General features: G+C 34.2%; 1 pseudogene; it reads right to left on the bottom strand.

Moving 5' to 3' along the window:
• LOC127719406 (cytochrome P450 3A41-like) overlaps positions 1-23495 on the bottom strand; it is a 35555-nt pseudogene extending 12060 nt beyond the window's left edge.
• Positions 23496-26007: the final 2512 nt, after the last annotated feature.

Raw genomic sequence — 26007 nt, 5'->3', positions numbered from 1 at the left:
ACCTGACTCTCGAGCTCAATCTTCTAGCTCTTCTCATGGTACTCAGGGTTCTGATCATGCATCATCTTTGGATGGTTTTCAGAAGTTGCTTTTGGACTTTGGTGAGTCTTTCAAGGCTGAATTTAGTACTCTATCCAGTCGTATGTCTCTACTGGAGAATAGAGTTTCTTCTCATCAACCTTCTCCAGCTAAGTCTGTAGAATGTGATGAGAGGGAGGATGACGAGCTTTCTGTTTCCCCTGGGAGTCATGAAAGGGCTTTCCTCACTGATGAGGATGTTGAAAGTTCTTCTTCTCCCAAGGTATCGAAGACGGCCCCTGAGCCTTCTTCTAAGTCAGCTCAACAACCTCCCACCAAGGAGACTGAGGATCCTCCATCCTTGAAGGATCTTAGGGATAAGGTGTATACCTTGATGAGGGATGAAGCACATATCCCTTTTGCCTCTCCTTCCAAGCCGAAGAAACCTTCTTCAACTTTTGAAGCTTCCTGTGGTATTTCTCAGGATACTGTGACTTCTCACAATTCTTTTCCTGAATCTGGCCATATGGCATTTGCTTTACAATTTATTAATGAAGGTATCGCTAATTCTGCTAGTGAAAAGGTTGCTAATAACAATATCTCTGGATTTGGAATGTCATCCTTTTCTGATCAGGTTAAGTACAAGGATTTTGATATCTTTGATTCTTCACTGGGTAGACTTGTTCCCAGTTGTGAAAAATCTATGTCATCTTTATTGGGAAAAAAGCCAGTAGATGGTCTTCGTCTCACTCAACCTGTTTGGTCAAAGACTGAGAATCTCCTTCGTAGTGCTTCTCAAGTTCTTGGCACAGCCGAACATTTTCTAGCTGCAACCGGACATTTGCTTAACAGCGAAGATTCGGTTGTTCCAGCAGAAGTACGATCCTTCTTACTTCAACTGGATAAAGCTCTAGGTTCATCTCAGTTGCTTTTAATGGGTTCTATTGCTAATTGCACCCTATCTAAAAGAGCAGAGTTTCTTGAAAACATTTCTGTTGCTGAGCCTTTGAAAGATTCTTTACTGAAATCTCCACTTACTGACAAGATGTTTGGTTTACCCTTACAGCGGGTTCAAGAGGAACTCAGCAAAAACCCTCCTCCAGTTAAAGTTAGTGTACAAGTTACTAATGGCAAGAGGTCGGTTAATGCTACATCTAGTTCTACTAGTACTTCTGCTTCAGGTGGTCCTCCTTCTTCTGCTAAGAAAAGGAAGAATAACTACGGCAAACCGCAGAACAAACCCAATAACTCCGGAAAAAGCTCAGGTAAGCCTTCTGGTGGTTTTAAGGGTCCCAAGAAACCTGGGTCTAGTACCTAGGTTCTTGCCCCCTCGTACGTTATTGACAGCTTCCCCAGGGGAAAATTTACAACAAGTTCCTCAAAAATCAATACCAGTAGGGGGGAGGTTAAGTTTTTTCCTAAATCAGTGGAAGAAAATTACCTCAGACTGTTATGTGCTGTCAATAATTCGAGGGGGATTAACACTTCAGTTCAAGAACCCACCTCCTCTGTCTGCAGTTCCGATAAGTTTGTCTCATACTCAAGACCCAGTCAAGTATCAACTTCTATCAGTAGAAGTGGACACAATGTTACAAAAATCTGCAATAGAGGAGGTGTCGCTCTTAACTCTGTCTCCGGGATTTTATTCCCGTCTTTTTCTGGTTCCAAAGAAGACTGGAGGAATGAGGCCGGTCATAGACCTATCTATTCTGAACAATTTTCTTATTGTTCCCCATTTCAAAATGGAAACCAACAGATCAATCAGGGCTTCAATCCTTCCAGGAATGTGGACTACTTCTCTGGATCTTTCAGATGCTTATTTCCACATTCCCATTTCCCATACTTACAGGAAATACCTTCGCTTCGTTTGGAACAACAAAGTTTTCCAGTTCAAGGCTCTCCCTTTTGGCCTGTCTACAGCCCCTTTGGCTTTTACCAAAATCATGCAGGCAGCTATAGCTCACCTACATTCCCTGTCTATTCAGATTCATTCCTACCTGGACGATTCCCTTCTCAAGGAATTTTGCCCAATCAAATTGAGGGTTCAGACAGATTTGGTCATCAATTGTTTTCTGTCCCTAGGCTTCCTAATCTCTTGGAAAAAGTCAGAGATAATTCCTTCTCAAGACTTTGTTTTCCTGGGAGAACATTTCCTAACCAGTGTAGGCCTAGTCCTCCCACCAGAGGAAAAATTTACAAAACTATGTCAGAAAATACATTTATTCCTGACGGTTCAATCAGTCACAGCACGTCAATTCTTGCAACTTCTGGGTCTATTGAACTCACTGGCAGATGTAATTCCATTGGGACGACTTCACATTCGTCCGCTTCAGTTTTATCTGCACAAGTTATGGATTCCAGCTTCACAAGAATGGGAAGCATTGATTCCAATCACTCAGCCTTTATTTCCACACCTTCAATGGTGGTTAGTACGGGAAAATGTAATGAGGGGCCTATGTCTGTCCCCTCAAGTTCCCAGTCTAACATTATTCACAGATGCCTCCACCCTCGGTTGGGGAGCATATCTGGAGGGGCTTACAATCTCGGGAGTCTGGAATCCAGATCTTTTAGAAGAGCATATCAATGTATTGGAAATGAAAGCAGTTCTGTTTGCACTGAATCATTTCCAAATGTCTCTAAAGAACCAGTCTGTCATTCTGGCCACGGACAACACAACAGTTGTAGCTTATCTCAAGAATCAGGGAGGAACTCATTCACCTTCTCTTTATCAGATAGCCAGAGACATTCTCCTTCTGTGTTTTCAACTCCAGGTTCATCTAGTGGTGAGACATATTGCGGGGCACCTCAATATTCTAGCCGACACTCTATCCAGATCCCTTGCTCCAGTAAACACGGAGTGGGAACTACTTCAAGTAGTTTTCAAAGCTGTGACTCTTCATTGGGGGTCACCTCAGATAGATCTGTTTGCGACCAGTCTCAATCACAAACTTCTAACATTTGTGTCTCCGGTTCCAGATCCAAAATCTTTTGCGGTAGACGCAATGAGCCTATCTTGGAAAGGAATGTTCGGGTACGCCTTCCCTCCTTTCAGGTTTCTCTCCCCAGTACTTCAGAAAATAGCAGGGGAAAATTGCAAGATCATAGTTATTGCTCCAGCATGGCCGAAACAGTCTTGGTTTCCAGACCTTCTGCGCCTATCATGTGCTTGTCCTCTAGTTCTACCTCTGAGACCAGACCTTCTGTCTCAAATCAAGGGCAAGGTTCTTTATCAAAATCCAGAAAAACTTCATCTACACGCCTGGCTTCTCTCAGGGTTAGCCTCAGAAAGAGAGGTTTTTCTGAAGGAGCAACCAAGCATCTCACAAAGTCTGTCAGAGACTCCACTAGCATTGTCTATGATGCAAAATGGTCAATCTTCTCAGATTGGTGTAGTGAGCGGGAAATTGATCCTTTCCAAGTCACTGTACAACAATTAGCAGACTTTCTAGTTTTTCTTTTTGAATCCAAAGGATTATGTCCCTCTACTATTAAGGGATATAGATCAGCTATTTCAAGAACTATTCATATTTCTGGTGGCCCAGATTTTGGAAACAATGAGCATATTTCTCTTTTGGTTCGTAGTTTTAGTCTTGAAAGACCAAGACAAAAAACTTTAGTTCCTAAGTGGGACCTTGGACTAGTTTTATCCTTTTTAAAACTTCCTCCTTTTGAACCAGCAGAAACAATAGATTTAAGGTTTCTTTCCTATAAATGCTGTTTTCTTTTAGCTTTGGCTTCTGGACGGAGAAGGAGTGAAATCCATGCCTTCTCTATTTCTGATGCTTGCCTTCGATTTAACAGGGATAAATCTTCTGTTACTCTTTTAACGGATCCTGCTTTTTTGGCAAAGAATCAGATTCCAGATAAGGGTGCAGAATCAGTCGTGATTCCTGCACTCCCTAGCGATTCTATTTCTGTACTTTTATGTCCAGTAAGAATCCTTTCTATTTATCTGGATAGAACGAGTAGTTTACGTTCTGTTTCTAACTCAAGACTCTTTATTCCTATTAAAAAAGGAATCTCAGATCTTTCTGTTAAAACTATTTCTACTTGGATATGCAAATGCATATCTTTAGCTTATGGTTCTTCTAAGTCAGAACTTTTAAATAGTTTTAATGTTAAAGCTCATGATGTTAGGGGTATCTCTACATCCTGGGCTCTGTTTAACAGTGCATCTTTAGAAGAGGTACTGTCTGCAGGTTTCTGGAGAAATGAGAACTCTTTTATATCTCATTACCTCCAATCTATGGCTACTTTTGCCGAGAGTTTATACTCTCTTGGACCTATAGTTTCAGCACAAAGATTGAACTTTCCTCCTGTTTCTTCTGTTACAGGGGATTCAGCTTTACGTTAGATTCTGTTACTCAGAATTTATGATGGTAACGTATTTATAGCTATAAAATATTCAAATTTTAAAGTAAATTTGGATTTTATTAGATAAATACTTACCATCATAAATTATAGGTCCCACCCACCTCCCCTTCATCCCCTTTCCCTACGTTTCTGTCTTGAGGAAATTGAATGGGAGAATATGGGCAAACAGGGGTATAGGTCCGGACCAGTGAGAGTACGTTTATTTTTAGTCGGGATTTTCCATCTGACCTATGACGCAATTGGGGTTACACTCAGAATTTATGATGGTAAGTATTTATCTAATAAAATCCAAATTTACTTTAAAATTTGAATAATTCATTAAGAAAGCTATTTATAGCCTAGACAAAACAGCTTACACCTTGTACTTATAAATAAACAAACAAGTTTGAAAACAACAAAAAAACTAACATGGTCAAACCTGAAATTACCACTGAATACCCATCACCTAAATATTAGTTTGTTTAAAGGCCACATTTATGAACTGTTGTAAGGTGTTCCTTTTTTACATCAGAGGACCGTGAGGGCCTCGGGTGTATTGCCATCGCCTAAATTTCCGCCTAATTTGCATATATATGCATATATAATTAGTTTTGGAATGATAACCGACCTATAAAAATTATAGACCCGCGGACATTATATAGTGCAAAATAAAATTCCTTATCGCTTCTTTTAAATTCATGTTTTCAATGGATACTCAGATTTTTTTTTTTTTTTAAATGCAAATTAATAATATGAAAATGTTTTGTCGTTAGAAATATTAGTATATTAATCAAACAATCTTCAATATCAATGACATACCGAAAAATTGTTGTTGCGGATGAATACCACGAATGCGCATTCATCAAGAGGGCAAGAGCGAGCTTGAAGAAACACGCAATTATACACAGAAAGGTAATTATATTTCAATTATTTGATTTGGAGTAACCTTTTTTAAACCGTTTGTAGCATATTTGTCTATAATATTAACGTAGCAAAACCAGGAATATTTAATCTGACACAATATTAAAATAATTTATCAGGCCGCGTCCCCCGCAGCCATTATGAAAATACCAGCAGATTGGGTAGGAGTAACATGAACCTGCAAGGCCTTTAAAGATAGGTTTACTTTTTGTGTATTCTTTATTGCAACAATTTGGTTTTTTTAAAAGATCTCAACAATTTTTGGAGTTAAATTTCTTTTCTTCGTAAATAACAAGTAGATTGATCACTTGGACACACACGTGGAACTATTTTCTGTTTTTTTTAAGATGCTGTTTCGGATTTTCGCTCCTTCTCCGACTTAGTTTGTTGCATTAGTATATGTGAATGAGAATTATGTCCCTTGACTGGAAATAACGCGGATTTTGTAATGACTTTGACTAAGGTTCTGTTTAGTGGTGATAATCTTTATAACTCAATTAAAAACAAAGGTTTAGCACACAACCTTTTGCAACCGACAGATCTACCAACTTACTTCTTTTATCAGAAAAAATATTTTTCTTTAACATTAAAAGAGACATATTCTGGATACATAGACAATTTTGTTGATTCTTATCCTTTTCTATCATTAGAAACATGTGTACAACTGCTAGTGAATTTTGTACACTATGGTCATGGGAGAAGTCGTTACAAAGCTAGTGTAGATATGATCTTAGTGGTGTTAGATTATGGAATTGCATTGAAAAAAATAGATGAGAGGGTTTATGTTTTTGACTCCCATAGCAGAAGCAATTATGGTTTGTGCATTGAAAATGGTAGTTCGATAATGGTTGAACTAAATAGAGATGTCTACAGCATATGTAGTTTTCTAAGGTCTTTAATTCGTTCCCTTACATGTGCAGATCTTGAAGAAATAGAATTTAACTGTCAGTTTTTATCAGTGACTGAAATAGAGCGTTACTATTTTTTTTCAAAAAAAGAACAAATTTATATATTGGATAATCATGATTACAACAGTACAGCATGTACAGGTCTAGGTAGTTTTGAAGATTCAATAATCGATAAAACGTATAAAAACCAGGGGTGGAAGAGAAAGTTGGAAAGTAACACAGAAGCATTAGACAACACTGTTCTGCAAGAAATTTCTTGTAAAGATTATGAAATAGTCAATCAGGAGCAACCTTATAACAATACATGCATAGCCATAGGGTCGAAGAAGTGTAAAATTGATAGCTTGGGTAATGCACATGACAAGATTGTAGACAATCAATCTGTAAAGCAAACATCATGTGATATCATAACAACTTTTAAGAAAGTATACAGTATATCGCACATCCTTTTCTTTTTAAATCAGTCGGAAAGAAACTCAGTTTCATTTATTTTTTACCACTCATCCCCATCTGTCTATATTTTTCTAGAAGTTTTATCTACACCAAATTAGGACATGGTAACTGGTTCAACATCCGGGTTGTTTGGTTATAGAAACCCAACTTCTTGGTTCTATCCGGGTTCTTTTCTAATATTCCTGTTGAACTTTGAGAAGATATCCGCAAGTATCCGAATAAAGAGATAAAGTAGGTCCAAGACGCTTACCTTGTTTTATATCATTTATACATTCCAGCATCGCTGGAAAATGCAGCTGTAAGGTAAATGCCTTCTCATTTTAATTTTTTAACATGGGGAAACTGGACAAAAATATAACATTGTATGCATCTTAACCCAAATATACATGTGCAGTATATCTAACATCCGTTTTTAGAATCAGAGTCGTTCCGTTTTCATTTATTTTTCACTACTCATTTCCGTCAATATTTTTCTGAGAAGTTTTAAAAACACTGATTAGGACATGTCGTTCATTCGGCCAATGATATGTGCATATAGCACTTCGATCCTTTTGTAGTAGCGGTGAGCATCTGGGACATCCATTTCCCTTTTCATATATTTTAAAAATATGTATCCTACATGTATCATGCAATGCGGGATTAAGCTGTTCCGCAGAGAAATAAATAGATTTGACAAAAATCTGATGCACATGACATCCCACCAAGACTATGTCTCTAATTACGATTAACCACAAGCCCTACTGCCATGGCCAATATAAAAATCAGTCAGGTAAATTAATTTGTTCACCACTAGCCATATAACCTAGCCTACACCAGTAAATTTCATCACTGGTTCTGTCAACGTATATTTGTTCCGCCTAACAGAAGTTCCACTGGAAACTTTGTTATAAACAATGTCATAATATCTATTCCTGTTGGAACAAATATTCTATACCATTTATTCCGTTAGGAACATATACTGTAATATTTATTCCTGTGGAAATAATATTCCAGAATATTTTTTCCTTTTGGAACTTATATTATGAAGGAACTTCTATTCCGTGACCGTAAGAGGCCTTACAAGTTACAATTTTAATACAGGCAATGTAAAGTATAAGAAATTTGATTTAAGATTGATTTTCGGTCTAGAAAGTCAAGAAGCTTTTCAAAGACTGTATTCGCCCTGAAAAAAATGCCTCACTAAAAAAAGCCATATAAACCAAAAGAAATTCTATGAATTACTGATTTTCAGGTTTGTAAGGGAGAATTTTCCTCGTACCAGGAGACAATAGACCATATCGCTAATTGAATATCAGAACACTTGACCTGATAATCTGCTACACTTGAAGTATTGACGTCATACAACAATCACTTTTCCTTTGTGGCGTCACACATTTTGTATTGTGAAGTCAAAATTTTACGGGAACCTTTGTGATGTCCAGAAATGACAGACAAATAGCGAACAGGATATCCAGTTTACCAGAAAGTTGAATATGTTGTTCGCATCTTAATTGCACGGGTCTGAAGGGAACAAGTATTTGAAATTCTTTGTGGGGGAGGGGGGGGGGGATTTATCCGACATAACATTCATTTTCACCAGTTACTATAGAGGCTTACCTTAAAGTCTGATAATACTGTGCTCATCTAGCAAGTTGGTTGATTTAATAGTTCATATCATTAAAACTGAGGGTCGAATCAAATCACAAGAATCATATGTGTCATGATTCAGGGGTGGATCCAGCCATTTTTAAAAGGGGGGTTCCCAACCCAGGATAAAGGGGGGTTCCAACTATATGTCCCCATTCAAATGCATTGATTGTCAAAAAAAAAGGGGGGGTTCCACCGACCCCCCTGGATCCGCGACTGCGACTCCACAGCTAATACAAATGTTGAAAAGGACCCAAATCAGTTAAGGAACCAGAGCTACAGCATATATAATAATAAGAAGATGTGGTATGATTGCCAATGAGACAACTCTCCACCAGCCTGAGACCATATGTCATTGAAGTTAACAACTATAGGGTACCGCGTACGGTCTTCAACAATGAGCAAAACCCTTACTGCATTGTCATGTATGAATATTAAAGGGTGAATGTCACTATGAATACTATGTAAATAATGTTTAAGAAAGGAGCACATATAGATTTATCGACTTAAAATAAAATTTACTCTAATACATATATTTTTGTACTTGGAAGAAATTAATTTGCTACATGTTTTTATGGGTCAAGCTAGTCCTATATATATATATATGAATGCCTTTGCGTCATCTTTTCATTAGGACCCCGCCGAATGGCGGACGCCCTATAGTGATCAGTCTGTCCGTCCGTCCTTAACAAATTGTGTCAGCTCTATATCTAGAGAACCGTTATGAACTCAAAGTTTATACTTGACATGTGTATTAACCAACACCAGAGGGTGTGTCATAATGTATGTACAACTTCAAAGGTCAAGGTCAAAAACTTTGGTTTTAGTTGACAATCCCATGTCCTATGGTAAAGATTGTGTCCGCTCAAAATCTGGAGAACCGTTATGATTTCAAAGTTTATACTTGGCATGTGTATTAACCAACACCAGAGGGTGTGTCATAATGTATGTACAACTTCCTAGGTCAAAGGTCAAGGTCAAAAACTTTGGTATTAGTTGACAACCTCATGTCCTATGGTAAAGATCATGTCCGCTCTATATCTTGAGAACCTTATGATTTCAAAGTTTATATATATATACTTGACATGTATATAAACCAACACCAGAGGGTGTGTCATAATTTATGTACAACTTCCTAGGTCAAAGGTCAAGGTCATAAACTTCAGTTTCAGTTGACAACCCCATGTCCAATGATAAAGATACAAATTTTTTACCACACATTATTCACAGCGGGGCCCACAGAGATGGCTCCCATCTCAATGATCACGAGTAGTCATTTTGAACATTGGGAGGAAAGCAATATATTTTTAACACTATATTCTACATGCATATCTACTTTAAAAGTATTGTGATGTTACAACAAAAACTTATTGTTGACAATCTTTCATATATTTGCAAGATTTTATATGAAGAATATAGAATCATTGATTGCTTGAGGCCAGTTTATATTTTACTGTGAATGTAAAACTAAGGAGATGTGGTATAATTGCCTTAGAGACAAATATGAGCCCAAATTGCGTGGATGAAAGACGTAAGCAACAGGAAACTCATTTTAAGCAATTTCTTTAAACATTTATATTGGTCAGAATATTATCTGTATTAAAAACTATACTGTTTTTCATTTCTCGTTTCAGTGTTTTTTAAGCAGTGGCTGTACCTTTCGGGTTACTATTCATGTGTTGTGTATTATGTATCGTAACACTTTATAGTTACTGGACAGGTTGAATTTATGCGACAAAACATCCAAACAGCACTAGATCATTAAGATCATTTACGATTCCAGCTGATTTCAGATAAGTAATAAATGATAAAAGAAAGTTAGAAAGCTCTAGTTCATGTAACCGATTTTATTAGATGATTGATAAATATTGAATACAGAAAAAAGCTTAACAATGATCGTAATACTGAAAATGTAAGTTTTGTGATTGAAATGGAAGTAGATCATGACATGATGTGCCTACGCATGGGAAGTTGCATACAGCAAGTCCAGTGATATTGGCAATATCCAGTACGTATAATTAAAATTAAAATTTAAAAGATTTTGCATTGTTATCAAAGTGGTACATGCATGACATGTATTATTGTATGTAGGCAACTGGGGAAAACAGATCTCCTTGTGAAATGGAAACAGATCATGACATGATGTGCATATAGCAAGTCCAGTGATATTGACAATATCCAGTACGTACAGAAGAAAGAGACCAGTACTGATAATTGAAATAAAAATTTAAAAGATTTTGCATTGTTATTAAACCAGTACTGTATTATTGTATGCAGGCAACTAGGGAAGACAAATCTCCTTATGATATCTTATATATTTAATGCCAATATATAGTTTAATTAAAAATGGGGGTTTGTCATAGACACAAAATTATAACGCAGGCTTACAGACTTCATATGAACCTTAATAAAGTGCAGTCACCAATCTGAATAGTAGAGTGTATGTCTATGATATCATTTCAGCAGACTATGAGGTTAAGCTCACTTTCAGTAACCCCAAACACTCTTTAATACAATATAATATTGTAAATTACTGTTTCGTTTTAAATTTGTATTTTTGTAATTCATCACAATTAAAGTCACCAGTTTTAGATTGATGCGCTTTTCCTATATATTTTTTATATGTACCATAAAAAAAAAACACAATCATTTCAGCAGACTATGAGGTTAAGCTCACTTTCAGTAACCCCAAACACTCTTTAATACAATATAATATTGTATATTGTATATTACTGTTTCGTTTAATTTGTATTTTTGTAATTCATCACAATCAAGGTCACCAGTTTTAGATTTATGCGCTTTTCCTATATATTTATGCCCCCGCCTTAGCGGTTGGGGCATTAAGTTTTACCCTTGTCCGTCTGTACGTACGTCCCAAAATTGGTTTCCGTTCTCTAACTTGAGTTTGCCTCAACCAAATGTTATGAAACTTATACACAATGCTTATTACCACAAAACACAGATCAAGTTTGAATTTTGGTGGCGTCACTTCAACCGTTCTAGAGTTATGCCCCTTTATAAATGGAAAAATTGCAAAATTTTTAGTTGTTGTTCTCTAACTTAAGTTTGCCTCAACCAAATGTTATGAAACTTATACACAAGGCTTATTACCACAAAACACAGATCAAGCTTGAATTATGGTGGCGTCACTTTAACCGTTCTAGAGTTATGCCCCTTTATAAATGGAAAAATTGCAAAATTTTTAGTTTCTGTCCTCTAACTTAAGTTTGCCTCAACCAAATGTTATGAAACTTATACACAATGCTTATTACCACAAAACACAGATCAAGTTTGAATCTTGGTGGCGTCACTTTAACCGTTCTAGAGTTATGCCCCTTTATAAATGGAAAAAATTGCAAAATTTTTATTTTCTTCTAAATATCAAGTTATTTTTAAAATTGGAGTTATCTTCCTTTGTCCATGATTATAGTTGAATCAACTACAATCAATGCTTTATACAATGCAATGTTTAATTTTGACTTCCACTGATAAAACACAGATCAAGTTGAATTTGGGTAGTGTCACTTTAACCATTATTGAGTTATGCCCCTTTATAAATAGAAAAATTGCTGTACCATAAATAATATACAAACACCAAATATGTGAATTTTTTTTTAAAAGATAAAAGACTTTTCAATTGAGCGATTAAACTTAAGTCACCTGGTCATATATATAAAGAAACATATAATGCAAAGATGTCAGCCTTTAAACAAAACGGCCACCGGCTTTCACAGAAACAGATGCCAGCATCCAAAGGAAATGACTGTCAGCATTCAATTTATAATGTGTTGAGACAACTTTTACTTACAACTGGGATTCCAGCATCCCTGAGATTAAGGATGAACATCCAATTTTTCTCATGGGATGGCAGCATCCAAAGAGAAAGTTGAGTCTGCATGCATATACATGTAATTGGGATGCCAGCATCCAAACAAAAGGTATATCAAAGTCTATATATATGTTAGATGCCAGCATCCAAATGATGGTGTGTTCAATATGGAACTTTATAAAGCCATATCAGCATCCTGCAAAGATGAAGATGCTATTTCCATGTTTTTATGCCCCCGCCAAAGCGGAGGGGGCATTTAGTTTTACCCTTGTCCGTCTGTACGTACATACGTCCGTACGTCCCAAATTTGGTTTCCGTTCTCTAACTTAAGTTTGCCTCAAACAAACTTATATACAATGCTTATTACCACAAAACACAGATCAAGTTTGAATTTTAGTGGCGTCACTTTAACCTTTCTAGAGTTATGCCCTTTATAAATGGAAAAATTGCAAAATTTTTCTTGCAATTTTTCATTTCCGTTCTCTGACTTAAGTTTGCCTCAACCAAATGTTATGAAACTTATACACAATGCTTATCACCACAATACACAGATCAAGTTTGAATTATGGTGGCATCACTTTTACTGTTCTAGAATTATGCCCCTTTACAATAGCAATTTTTCATTTTTTTCAAAAAATATCAATGATGCCATTGTTCAAGTAATTTTTATACGACCGCAAAAAAATTTTGCTGTCGTATATTGGTATGACGTTGGCATCGTCGTCGTCATCGTCGTCGTCCAAAGACACATTGGTTTTCGCACTCTAACTTTTGTTTAAGTGAATGAATCTCTATGAAATTTTACCATAAGGTTCAATACCACAAAAGGAAGGTTGGGATTGATTTTGGGGGTTATGGTACCAACAGTTAAGGAATTAGGGGCCAAAAATAAGCATTTTTGTAACTTCCAGACATAACTTGTGTGTTAGTGTATGGATCTCTCTGACATTGTACCACAAGGTTCCATATCACAAAGGGAATGCTGGGATTGATTTTGGGGGTAATTGCCTCAAAATTTTAGGAATTAGGGGCCAAAAAAAGGAGAAAAAACAAGCATTTTTCTAGTTTCATGACAATAACTTGTGTGTAAGTGTATGGATCTTTATGAAATTGTACTACAAGGTTCCATATCACAAAGGGAAAGCTGGAATTGAGTTTGGGGGTAATTGCCCAAAACGTTTAGGAAAAAGGGGCCAAAAATAAGCATTTTTCTAGTTTCCAGACAATAACTTGTGTTCAAGTGTATGGATCTCTCTGAAATTGTACTGCAAGGTACCATACTACAAAGGGAAGGCTGGGATTGATTTTGGGGGTAATTGCCTCCAAATTTTAGGAATTAGGGGCCAAAAAGGGGCACAAAAACAAGCATTTTTCTAGTTTCAGGACAATAACTTGTGTGTAAGTGTATGGATCTTTATGATATTGTACTACAAGGTTCCATATCACAAAGGGAAAGCTGGGTTTGAGTTTGGGGGTAATTGCCCTAAACGTTTAGGAAAATGGGGCCAAAAAGGGGCCAGAAAACAAGCATTTTTCTAGTTTCCAGACAATAACTTGTGTTCAAGTGTATGGATCTCTCTGAAATTGTACTGCAAGGTACCATACCACAAAGGGAAGGCTGTGATTGAGTTTGTGGGTGATGAATCATAAGGAGGTTCAAAAAATTTGGAGAGGGGATTTTTTTTCCTTTTTTTCTTTAAAATTTTCCATTTTAAATTGGTTATTTCTGATTTATATATAAAAGCAAATAATAATGATATGGTTTGAATAGGTAAATTAAAATTTTTTAAGTTCTTAGACCACATTCATTCTGTGTCAGAAACCTATGCTGTGTCAAATATTTAATTACAATCCATTTATTTTTTATAATCCGCCAACACATTTTTTAAAATATCCTGTATACAAAAATAAAAGTTGTTAATTGAATAAAACAACCTCTCAACTACAAAAGGCAATGAAAGAATTATATAGGCATCCGATATTTTTTAAAACCATATAACTGGATTAAATCAAATATATGGGATCATGTAAAATGTTTCTCGTTAAATGTAAAATTAAAAAAAACGTATTTTGGTATATGTGGATATTTTAAGGAATATCAAATAGAAATTTACAATGTATTATAGGAAAAGAGAGGTTCACAAAGGGTTAGAATGGCCCTAAATTGGTCAAGCAATTACAAATTTCAAATAAATAGAAATGTTAGTGATAATTCTATTAAGACTAAAATATACTATTTTGGCATCTACTATTAAATATCTTGAAGCTATGACCCCATAATTATACATTATTTGTATTTTTGGTCAATTTTGTCTGAAATTTATATGTTTTTTGCATAATTAACCATGGCTGCCATACAATTCCAAAAAGTTTTTATTTTGATGAATTCTTTATCAAATTTTGAATCTTTTGGTTACAAAACATTTTGGATTGTAGGTGGTGCCCAAATTTTCGTAAAGCTTTCATGTCTGAAAATTGCACCAAATCATTATATTTGGATAAAATGGGCCTATTAATTTGGAGAATATAATGTACTATTATGAAAGAACTGATTTATTGAGCGTTAATAAATTTGAAATCGACCAATTTACGGACCAAATTGTGAACTATTTGGAGTTTTATTGTAAGATTTATATTTTAGACCGCTCTGGGCTATAAATGAACCGCGTCCTTTGAATAAGTGATTTCACAATAACCATAATACTAAGTACCTGTTAGAAAATAGCACTTTAACAGTACATTGTTAAAGATGAATATATTCCAACAATGACCAATATTAATGATGTAATGAGATTATATATATACTGTTTTATATTGTTTTATATTGTTACATATATAAATGAAAATTGAAACCAAACTGTTGTCATTATTTAAAAAAGAGACACGAAAAGGGAGGTATGATTGGTAATCAGACACAGAAACAAAATGATGAAAAAGAAATAAAGCTTACCATACAACATCTTTACAATCAGAAAAAAAACTATACTAAAATCAGTTAGAAATAGCCATGAAATGACAAATATTAAACAATATAAATCAGAAAACTAATGGCCACATCAATGTACAAACAGAATATCAAAAGATATACACCAAAGAATTACAAGCCCTGTTTTACAGGCCTCTTACTAAGGACCGACGCATTCATATTGAAGTTGTGATCTATATGTATGGTGCAAAATCATCTCATTGCGAAAACCAGTGGTGTCAAAGTACTAAATCGGATCAAAGTAAAAAAAAACGAACATTTGAAAAACTATCCAGATGTTGTTAGATTCAATTAACAATAATACCATCATTAGTGAAAGGCTATCTACCTCATATAATACATTGTAATATTTACAATGAACCATCTAATAATTAAAAAACAGAACCTATAGCTGCTGATTTTTTTTCGCATAATAAATAAATGATATGAAGTGTTACAATAAAACAAAGATAACTCAGTGAAGCTATTTATAACATTTAAAAAGTTTGTGTCTTGAATAAGCAAGAATAAGATATAGTAATCTTGCTGTGTAAACATTAGCAATTGATTCGAAAACAAAATGTTTCATAAAATAGAAGACCTGGATACTACATACATTGTTTATAAATTGCCAAATGTAGAGCAGGATCTGCTTACCCATCCAGACCACTTGAAATCACCCCAACTATTGGTGGGGTTCGTGTTGCTCAGGCTTTAGTTTTCTATGTTGTTTCTAGTGTACTCTTATTTGTCTTTTTCAGTTTTAGACATGGCATTGTCAGCTTATTATCGATATATGAGTTTACTGTTCATGTGGTATCTTTCACCCAAATATTACAATTTATCTGTTTTAATATGATTGTCTTGACCTCTTTCTCATAATTCAGTGACTACTCAAAAAATTATTTGCTATGTTGATTCTCTGTTATAAGTAATAAGCTTACGATTTTTGCATGTGTGCAACTATACGGTCCTAATGCCAATCTAGCAGTTCTCATTTGACCACGTAAACATTTCATGGATAATTCACAAAAATAAGTTTCTTACTATAAGACGGTATCTCAGATATGATAGCAAATTATATTATGTGTACTATATTGTAAGGTGAACATCTGTCTGGCAGGTATTATATAAACACCTGTCATTTATCAATAATCCAACATAACATGAGGTCCTCTGATGTTCAGTACTTCAGTACTTTGATTTTTTATCTGAACACGATTTTTTCATTAACTTTTAAAGGGTGTTTTTTACATGGTAAAGTTACACTTCCGTCTTATGGTATGTATGTAAATTCTTTTAAACCAGGTGTATTCATAAGCACACGCCCCAAGTCAGAAGCATGTTGTTTAGTGGTTGTGTTTTTTTTTTGTTTTTTGGTGCAGTTCATATTTGCTTTTTGTTTCTGGTTTGAAGTTAAATTAGAGTTTGTTTTTTCCTGTCTAAATTGTTTTATAACAGTGTTTTGGGGCCCTTAGTAGGATGCTGTCCAAATTGAGCCAAGCCTTTGTGTTGAAGGCTGTATTATAACCTATAATTGCTAACTTTGACTACACTGTGTCTTGATGGAGAGTTGTCTCATTGGTATTCCTATCACATTTAAAAAGATATTCCCTCTGACATTTGACAAATCCATTAGAACAATCTAAATATTGAAATTGAACTGAAGTTGCCTTGCATGTTTCTTATATTGACCTATCCTTTTTCTCTCTTGCTGGATAGTTTTATACTGGTCATTTGGAGGCACTGTTTAGCCTACTGATCAGTGAGATAGCTCAAAATCTCCTTACACTGTTTTATATTTTCGTACTTAATATATTAAAACCGAAAATTCATCATCTGATCGTCTTCAAGAAATAATAATTATTTATTTTTATTTTGATGAACATTTTGAAGAGCCTTAATTACTACAGGAACATAACTTATAAATAGAAATTATTTTTTCTTATCTCTGCCTGTCTCTGTCATCACTCGGTGTCTATTAATAGACATTTGATATCTTTTCGCTGACCCTGTTAAGTCTGCTAAAATTGCATGCATGATTAATTTTAAGGTTATCAATTGTCATTAAAGCGGCACATTTAATTCGTCATTTCATTGCTTGAAGTATTATTTCTTACATCTGCATGGTCAAATGTATTTTTATTTAAATATATTTTAAATTTAGATTTCAGTTTTAGTTTTTTTTTTTTTCATATTAAATATCTACTTATTCACATTTTAATAATGAAAAGGATCCAGATGTACCTATAACAATCTGATTATTTTAATCAAGGAGGTTATATGACTTCCTTGTTTTAATAAAAAGGAAATAATGTTGCAATATTTAAACAAAGAAAATAACTGTATTTCAATTTGCAATTTTAATGAAAATAAAACGGAAATGTACTTTCATAATTAATTTTAACGTTATTTTCAATATTAAAACGATTTTTTTTTTTTGAAAAATCCTCGTTTTTTACATCTATTCAAGGACGTATATTAGATTATATACGTCCCTGGTAGATATCCTAGACGTAAAATTTTAATAAAGTGCAAGATAGACTTCCTTTTAATTTCAGTATGAAAAAAATGAAATAGCCTGCTTTGTACATCATGTACATCTTCCCTAGACTCAGAATCTTAAATGAAATGCTAGTAATACTTCTTTTATAGATTTTAGTTTTAACATATCTCGTTTCGAATATAAATCGCATTGTTTACATGAAATCTTATCTCATATCTAAACACAGCTGGTTTCAACGTTTGACTCTAATTAAAATAACTACGCATATATATGTAAGGTAAATATTAGCGGCAGCTTGTAATTGCGTGCAAGGAAATATTCAAATGCTTATTAAAGTAGCTTGCGTCATAATAAATTTCGCATCATATGTAACATATCTCTATCGCAACTTTAAGATGCTAATGCTTATTCAACAGGTCAAATAATAAGCTATTGCGCATGTATATGAAAGGTGGCCATAGAAAGAACAGATGTATTCCGAATAACATCCGGTGTTCCGAAAGACTACGGACATCGTCCAATATATACTGCGTAAACCCTCAGGGGTTTACGCAACTGAGGGTTTACGCAATACCATAAATCGATTAAGAAGACAAATCAAGGTAACAAACACTGAGGGAATCGCATGAACATCAAAGGGAGCGAGACCGGATGTGTCGACAGTGTACGCATCTATTACTACGCATGCATCACCCGCCGTGTTAATCCATACTGTTTCTAAAAAACAGAGGCGAAAGATACCAAAGGGACATTCAAACTCATAAGTCGAAAATATATTGACAACGCCATGGCTAAAAAAGAAAAAGACCAACAGACAAACAATAGTACACAAAACACAACATAGAAAACAAAAGACTGAGTAACACGAACCCCACCAAAAAAGTAACAATCTGGAATAGCATATATTTGTTAAAATAACAGATTAGATATTATTTATTTTCCAGTGAGACTAATAAAAACAGTCATTTGTGTTTGTTTCAATCTTTTAAATAGAGAATAAAAACGGGGAATGTGTCAACCCGACCAAAGAGCAGAAAACAGCCCAAGGCCACCAAATGTTGACATATTATAGTACATGATAATGTTGTGTTGTAATAAAACGAAATAAATTTTTAGAAAACATCTGATTTAGTGCTGCAATATTAATATGGTACAGAAAAGATCAATTTCATCTCTCAATATCATCGGTAATTTACTGCTGTCCCAAATTGTACAGAAAAGAACATGCAAGCAATAGTTTTCAACTCGCTTACGCTCAGTATACAGATATTGACGGATATGTTGATAACCCAAGTTAACATGAGGATAGAGCATGACATAAGAGAATCATTTCTATATTTATATTAACTTTTCTAGTCGATAATAGTATATTAATGCTATATGTATTTGTTTACTCTGCCTGACCTGCTATTAGATTTCAAATTTTGCATTGAACGGATCATTTTATTTTGGTTCAAAATATGATTTCCTACTAACCAATCTATTTGTGAAATTGGAAGCAAATATAGAAATGCAAATTTAAAAAATAATACAGAACTTACAGGTCTATTTGTGAAATTTGAAAACTGTTTAATGAAAATCTCCTTGATCATTTCTGGATCAGATATCAACAAAACTGGCAAATTACCATTATATATTCTGAAAAAAAATTGTATATCTTATGTATCCAAACTACTGTGTTCTAACAGTAAGTCACAACTCTTCATTTGTTTGATTGTATTGGAGGATAAAGGTAAGGTGTGTATTGACACTCATTATAGATATCTGGCTTAAATTTCTTTACGCCAGACGCGCGTTTTGTCTACAAAAGATTCGTCAGTGAAGCTCGAATCAAAAAAGTTAAAAGGTCAAATAAAGTACGAAGTTGAAGAGCATTACAGACCAAAAATTCCGAAAGATTTTACAAAATACAGCTAAAAGATCTCAACCTGGAGAAGAAAATACTTAATATTTCGAAAAATTCTATCATAAGTTTTGTATTTTGATGTATATAAAAAACAAAGTATTAACAAAAATACCGAACTTCATAAAAGATAAAAGATTATGAAAAAAATACGATACGTGTTATTATCTATGATTAACTTCAAATTCGATTTGAAATCAAATGATTCTTCTGTATTACAGACCATTGAAGATCGATCATATCAGTGTTACATGTGTATTGAAACATTATGAGGTACATGTACAACACAAAACTTAAAAAAAAAACACCTACTAACCCGACGACTGATCCGTACGTTGTTACAAGTTCTAGGTCTGCTTTTGCTAATCCCTGTGAATAAACGACCAGAGAAAATAACATAGTATAAATTGCAAATGTTCTGGTAATGTTACAATTGAAAGTATAGTATTGAGTTTAGATTGCTATTTTCCTTTTTTAAACCTTTTTTCAGTAAACGAAATTGATAGAACAATCTGGAGAAGGTCGATACAGACATAATTTAATGCATGTATCTCTGTGAATCACTTGTCTCCCCTTGACTATTACAAACACAAAAAGAACAAGAGGGATGATATTTATAATTCTTTACGTTACAAAGTATAATCTATGAATTATTTAGCGTCCAAATTCTTAATAGTATCCGTTCGGTGGTACTATTAAGACTAGAACATTATGAAATCTTTTTATTACATTGTTTAGGTTTCAGATTGTCATTCCTTCATGAGTACATTAACAAAAGAGATAAATAGTGCAAATGTTAGGATATAAGTCATTGTTTGCGTAAGTGTGTGTATTAGCAAATGCGAGATCTGATTGTCGAGTTAGCTAAAGTATTCTTTGATTGATAGCTAGTCCTCTAGAGCATAGAGAACCTCTCCGCTAGCTATATAGAGACCAAATGACATAGAATGTTAGCAACTTGTTTGTTTTGCATTTTTTATCCATTCTTATGAACAAATGATAATTACATGCTTTTTATAAAGAGGCAGAACTCCAAGGAAAGGTATTGGTCTAGGTCCTGGAATACCTAAACGTCTCCATAGATTGTGATGCCATAACGAATATCTATAAATAAAAATAAAGAAATCATATAAATGTTTAAAATATCGTGATTTCATAACGAATATCTATAAATAAAAATAAAAAAATCATATAAATGTTTAAAATATCGTGATGTCATAACGAATATCTATAAATAAAAATAAAAAAATCATATAAATGTTTAAAATATCGTGATGTCATAACGAATATCTATAAATAAAAATAAAAAAAAATCATATAAACGTTTAAAATATCGTGATGTCATAACGAATATCTATAAATAAAAATTAAAAAATCATATAAATGTTTAAAATAGCGTGATGTCATAACGAATATCTATAAATAAAAATAAAAAAATCATATAAATGTTTAAAATAGCGTGATGTCATAACGAATATCTATAAATAAAAATAAAAAAAATCATATAAATGTTTAAAATATCGTGATGTCATAACGAATATCTATAAATAAAAATAAAGACATCTTATATATATTCAAAATATCGTATCATCTCGGCCTCTAGTAAAAGAGAGGCGAAAGATACCAGAAGGATAAGTGTTCTACAACTAATTTTTCAGCGCTTTTAACAAGTTCTTTAATATCCATCATGACTTTTGTAATAAAACATATAAAAATGGTGGAATTACCCATTTTTGGAGTGTATAAAATTCGTTAGATGTTTTAGACAAATTACGTAATTCTGATGGTCCTTTTAAGTAGATTGGCAGTTTTGACTTTTCAACTCTTTTCACTACACGAATGTTTTCCTATGTAAATAAATGGTCCTTTGCAAAATCTGATTGCAAATGTATGTGCTGCAACTCATATGAAGCCCTTTTCTGTAATGAGAAAGGTAAATATGCTAGATATTTTTACTGTAGGTGTGATGGGCTGATTATAAAGCTGAAAATCATATCCTTGACAACATTTATGTACGCTTCGGCAATAAAGTGTATCGACAGGTTATAGGTATCCCTATGGGAACAAATGCGCCCCTTTAATAGCAGACTTGTTCCTGTACTCTTTATGGCCAAACTCAATAAAGACCCGTCTAAATTCCATTTAGTTGATATATTCAACAACACTTACAGCTATCTTGATGATATTTGTTCACATATGTACATTCATGGTCCAACAATATGTCAATACCGATATTTTGGCACTGCACAAGGTCATGTGTTTCTATGACTGTCCATGACGTCTTTACACTAAATCCATTGGATCATAAATGTTTTAGTCTCAGATACATGATTTTTTAATTAGTTTTTATTTGCTTTGGTCTAGCTTTTAGTAACTACGAGTACTCTCAGAACTGTTCTGTGTGTCTTTTGTGTTTTTGTGCTTTGAATCGATCTGATGACCCCTTTTCAACTAATATTTATAATGTGTTCTTATGTTGAACTGTTACACCGCTGTCATAGGTTATGGCGAGGGTTTTGCGTTTTCCATTAAAACATGATTAAATTTAATAGCCTTAGTGAACCATTTGATTTTCAGCGGGAGGGGGAATTTTTGCTGATAGAATGTTCATTTTACACCGGTTGATGGTGCGGCTTATTTATTTAGCGCGAACATTATTTCCACGTTTTGTTCATAACTTTTTCTTGCAAGGTCCTGCATTTTGTAGGACAAAATATTCGTTTTCATCATGTCGTGGACACGGTTATTTTTACAGTTAGTACAAGTCCAGACTATTCATTTGCAAAATCACCTCATGTGTGACTGGGGATTAGAAATATGGTCACTTAGATCTTCTTTCGATCGGCCGTAAAACCCTTGCCAAAGTACCGAGGCGTTCGTTTGGCTGTGCGGGATGTACAAGTACTCAGCAGCGACGTCCGTCTTCATCTCGGACGGCCTTTATTACAGTACCTACCTATTGTATCTGTATTTTGCCACTGAACGTTTTTAACAATCAACAATCAATCAATCATTTTCAAAATCCTTTTTTCGCCTATTGTTACGAAATCGTGACATCTTAAAAGAACTCACAAAGTTCTCCAAATTAATAGAACGATTTTTTTTTTAAGGTACCGACCATTCATCTTCGTGGGATCAAACTATTGTTTTATTACTTTCATAAAAAAAATATACATTTCTTTTTTCAATAAAATACAGGGACATTTTTAAACTCCATGTTGAATACCCCCGGCTCTTCATTTTCAAGAAATCAGAAAAGTTTCTTACTTCCCTTCTGGAACATTTGGTTTTTTTTTCTTTAAAAAAAACGAATTTAGACAATCTATCTCCTCCCACCCCGACACCCCCACCCCCAAAAAATAAAAAAATAATTAAAAATTAATTGGTCTACGCCTAAGGGAGCAACCATTTAACTTCAAAAGGGGGGGGGGGGGGTATGGTTTTTTGTCTGAATCATAATTTTTTTTTCGCGCTTTCAGTTTCTCATGTACAAGTAATTAAAACCGATGTACAGATGAGAACAAATTTAATGTGAAACCAGTGTTCATTACATGAAACTAATTGTAAACAGGTTTATTGGTGTGAACACGGCCTTATAGTCTGTGCTAAGAATAAATTATCGATTAAAAAACGAAAGCAGCTCGTCATAACAACATGATTAAGAATACAAAATTATTCATGCATTGACAAATAACAATTTGCAAGAATTAAAGTATTTATGCATCCTTGACTGTCTAATTGTTTGAATTAAGCGTTCCTGATGATGGTAAATCCAGAAAACGCTTTAGACGCAGTACATATCTAAATTGTTATTTTTAATTTGTGATTAGATCTTGTACTTTTCAATATCATGTAATGAGACATACTTACAAATATAATGTAATAAATATGATGATAACTGTGAGTACCCATCCTGGTATAGTTATAAATCCAAGAATATTCATTTGCATTACTTGTTTTGGTTTCTCTATTCGACAAAATAGATTATAAATGTATAAAGTATATGTACAACACGAAATGTATAAATAGAAATATCAGTCACAGGTCAGCTGAGTTTCGTTTAACCTTAAGAAGTGAGCGTTCTGATTTTTAAGTGAATTACATGTTACTTTGCAATACATTGTAAAAGTACAGGTACAAATGTACACCGCTAGAGTCTTTTGTTCCATTTCGATACTTAATGAATGTACCATCCGACCAGAAGCTAGTTATACGTTTCAGACATAATTAAACTGATTCAAAATAAAACGAATGATAAAACTGTGGTTAGAACGCTATAAGGGAAATGTGTCCCTAAACATTTAGCTGTACTTTTTATGTCCTTTTCGGAGAAGACAACGAAAGACCGAGGTCAACACATCTATAAAGATGATGGGATAAAATGAATGTATACTTACCTGACCACGTAACACTTAGTATAAATTTGGAACTTTTAACAACGGAGAATTTTATTGGTATCTTCGAATATAGGCATCGATAGACCGTATGGGGACTTTTTATCGCCTGCAACTGGACTTTGAAAATCAACCCTGTCTGCATAGAACATTCGCCTTGCCCAAATATAACATGCTGTCGTCTTAATTTATTTGGTCTTCAAATTGTTTTGGTATGAGCGACACTGACGAGTCTTTATAGACGAAACGCGCGTCTGGCGTACTAAATGATAAACCTATTATTCGTAATAAGTTTCCACAACCACTGGGTTGATGCCACTGTTGATGGACGTTTCGTCCCCAAGGGTATCACAACCCCAGTACCGATATGGTACTTGTCTGTAAGTCTATTGTTTATAAAATTTTGCATATATAGCCTAAGTTGTGTTTCGCTTACTTTTATGAGTTTTTGGTTTCCAATGCTCTTCTACTTCGTATTTGATATAGATTTCTAACTGTTTAGACTCGAGTGCAAATGAATAAAAAATAATTCTTCATAAATCATCCGAGACACTTTTCTGGATCTACCTCCGTAAGGAATTAGTAATGCTCATCCCGAAACATTTGAAGCCAAAGATATATAATTAGAACATAGAAACGTGATGACCTGTATAACCAAAAGGTTCCTAATAATCAAATTCACCTAAGATCAACTTTGGCCGAGGGAGTTGGTAGACTCAACTGATGAGTATTTGTATCTTTGATGCATTTATATAAACATTTAGGCTGCAATAATCGAGCGTCACTCTATCGTGGGGCAGGCACAAGAAGATTGGAATATACACACTTTACAAAACAGATTTAGTAGCATGATTATATAAAGTGCCATTGTCTTACAGACACTGTGCGTATTGCTGTGTGTTTGTTTATTCTACATTGGCTAGAGGTATATATAGGGGGTGGGTTGAGATCTCACAAAACATGTTTAACCCCACCAAATATTTGCGCTTTTCCCAAGTCAGGAGCCTCTGGCCTTTGTTAGTCTTGTATGTTTTTTTAAAATTTTAGTTCATTTATATGTTTTGGAGTTTAGTGTGACGTCCATTTTCACTGAACTAGTACACATTTTTATTTAGGGGCCAGCTGAAGCCCGCCTCCGGGTGCGGGATTTTCTCGCAGTGTTGAAAACCCGTTGGTGACTTTCGGCTGTTTTCTGCTCTTTAGTCGGGTTGTTGTCTCTTTGACATATTTCCCATTTCTATTCTCAATTTTTATGCACTAGAACAAACCCACTAGACCACATCCGCTTCATAAAGTCAAGTTTTAAGTTAGTGTATATGCGAAACTGTACAAAAAACTATCAATCGTCCATTTCGGCAGCTTTTTCGTAGATTTGCAAGGTTTTTTTTACTGACTTGCACGAACGTTATAATTATCTTTTTTGATCTCGCTGTTTTCCCTTCTTTCTTTGTGCTACTTGTATTTGAAGTAAATGTTTTCTTTGTTCCGAGATTGTCCCATTGAAAGCCGCATTTTTTTCTAGCTCTTCGTTGTTCATAATGATAATACAATATCGTTGTTCATAATGATAATACTATATGGTAATATTCGTCTAATACCGTTAAAAACAATGTCTAAATTTTCCAGTAGATATAGAAAAGTTTGCAATGAAATGCACAGCATTCACAATAAATGATTTTATTTGTTCAAAGTAATTTTTCATTTACTTTTATGGATAAGGTATATATTCAACGTTCTGTTTGATAATATTTGTTTCTCATATTACATAGCAAAGTCATATCTAAGAAAATCAAAACATGGTTCGAAACACTAAACCGATTCTTATTTCTTAATTATTTTGTAAACCCGTTGTGTACTACTCTCTTCTGAGTTTCTTTTCTTATTTCACTGAGGGAAAATTCCGAAAGAATTTGACTGAGAGAAATTTAAAAGGTGGACAACTGAGTACTTAAAAATTAGCTAATAAACGTGTGAAAGCCACGAACCTCGTCAATAGCTGTCAATAGTTATATTGTTATGTTTAGTTATTGCGAGATTTGGCGTCTAGTGTTTCTGTCAAATTTACTCCCAAAACTGTGTTTAAGTTATCTGTCAATGAGACAGCAACCAAACAACATACAACCCAGAGCAG

Source organism: Mytilus californianus, unplaced genomic scaffold (assembly GCF_021869535.1).
Source record: "Mytilus californianus isolate M0D057914Y unplaced genomic scaffold, xbMytCali1.0.p SCAF_11, whole genome shotgun sequence".
In the NCBI taxonomy this organism is placed as follows: domain Eukaryota; kingdom Metazoa; phylum Mollusca; class Bivalvia; order Mytilida; family Mytilidae; genus Mytilus; species Mytilus californianus.
The sequence above is the reverse complement of the archived record's forward strand: the minus strand, read 5'-3'. Positions and strand labels throughout refer to the sequence as shown.